Source organism: Anarrhichthys ocellatus, unplaced genomic scaffold (genome assembly GCF_004355925.1).
Source record: "Anarrhichthys ocellatus isolate YVR2014 unplaced genomic scaffold, GSC_Weel_1.0 scaffold35, whole genome shotgun sequence".
Taxonomy (NCBI): Eukaryota; Metazoa; Chordata; class Actinopteri; order Perciformes; family Anarhichadidae; genus Anarrhichthys; species Anarrhichthys ocellatus.
In genome coordinates, this window is record NW_022280065.1 from 4,542,084 (window position 1) to 4,544,105 (window position 2,022).

The 2,022-nt window shown below is 34.7% G+C and overlaps 1 protein-coding gene across 1 annotated transcript in view; it reads right to left on the bottom strand.

Moving 5' to 3' along the window:
* ptpn2b (protein tyrosine phosphatase non-receptor type 2b) overlaps positions 1-2,022 on the bottom strand; it is an 11,186-nt gene that overhangs the window by 7,701 nt on the left and 1,463 nt on the right. The window lies entirely within an intron of this gene.

Below are 2,022 nucleotides of genomic sequence, written 5' to 3' on the forward strand. Positions count from 1 at the left end.
CACACACACACACACACACACACACACACACACACACACACACACACTTTGATCAGTTACATGGCAGAAGGAAATGAGTCCAGTGGACTCTGGAAAATCATTTTCAGTTGAAATGTGTGTAATCTTTCCGGCATGACCGAACATTGATAACATTAGGCCATAATTAATCTGATAACTGTGCAACTAAGAAGTGTTCATTTAAAAGGCCAAGACGGCTAAAGGTTACGATGTGGTTGAGATGAGAAAACTGCACTCTGTAAGGTGCGATGTCTTTAAATGTCTCTCAAATAACACAGAATAGATAACATACACAAAGGCATCGTCAATGCTGAGACACCATCAACAAGTCTTTGCTTTTGTTGCTTTTTTTTGTCATTTGTATATTCAATGGAATTTTAAAAAATACCATCAAGTAGGGTAAAAAACTTAAGGACTGTGAAATACCCAAAACCTGATAAGTAATTAATTTCAGAGCGTCTCTTATCGGTGTTGTGGTCCATTATATATCCTGAACAAAACACGGATGGATGGTGCAGTCTAGCGTTGCTTCATATAAAAACAACCAATGCACACATGTTGCGACACAAATTCATAGTACTGCAAGATAACATCTCAAAAATGTCTGCCTGTTGTCTAAATCCTGATTCTTGACATACTTGGAAAGGCTACGATCCACAATTAAAGCAAGAAACTTGATATTTCTGTCGTGTCACGTCGAATTGAACAAACATCCTGTGGCTTTAAACTAATGACACAGTATTCAGTGTATGGTGAGCAAGAACCAGTTTTATCAGCCCAGGCAGGCAAGAAAAAAAACATTACATGAAAAAAAAGTAAAGTGGTTATTTGTCCTTTCATTTGCTGAAGACATGAGCATATTCAAAGTTGTGTGGGATGAAGACGTCCCTGTGTTTGGTTTCTGTTTAGTACGTTAAAGTTCACATCTATGGCCTGATTAATAAGGACAGTTATAACATACATTCTGATATGTTCATGGCTATACACTAACATTGTCTGTAGGCAAGGGTGTTGTAAAAAAAAACACATTTAAAAAACTATAAATCAATTATGTATCACCTTGCTTAGTTTTGGTAATAATGTTTTTTACAGTTTATGCATAAAAGGATACAAAATAGACCATGATGGTGATATTATAATTTTCATTCTCCATTTTCTCAAAGGTTGCAATTTTATAAGTGTATACGACTATATATAGATTAATGTAGCAAATAACTACAAAATACTGTGTGACCTTTACATAAATATTTCTATTAAATAAATAAATAAATCACAATATCATGAATTTATGTGCTTGTATGTATACAAACATAATAAATAACCATTATTGATAAATACTAAAGTTAAGAAAGATCATTATTAAATAGGCTACTTCTACTACTATGTAATTATAGCATCAGAGAGAGAGCACACTCACCAGATTCACTTTACTTTGTAGCTACATAAACACACACAATGTGTCTCACAACCACACACACACACTCCTCCAGTTCACAGCGATGCAGAAGCTTTACACATCACTAGATGATTTAGGTAAATAAAAGCACTTCTTATCATCCATCAGGCTCAGCGACATGACATGTACACACATAATACTTCACAATGCTGTCTGGAGAACAAAAACCGGCCTGCTCAGACAATCTAGTACCTTTTAAAGTGCAAATAAAATGTAATATTATTATTATTACACTTATTTACTTATCTGGCATATCTGCCACAAGTTTTTTTGAGAACACTTAACGAGCCTTACAGACTTCCAACTGAACTGTTTACACCAAAGTAATGGCAAGAATTTATCAATTAACGCTGTGCCGTTAACACGTTATATTACAGTACTTAGATAATAAGATATACACTTTCAAGTAGCTTTTGTTAAGTTTAGTGGTGAACTTTTTCAGCGCCTGAATGATCAGTTAAATGATCATTCAGGTGTATCTTGGACTGTTTGGTTGGACGAAACCAAGCAATCTGAAGACGTCACATTGGTGTTACGGTTATAAATGC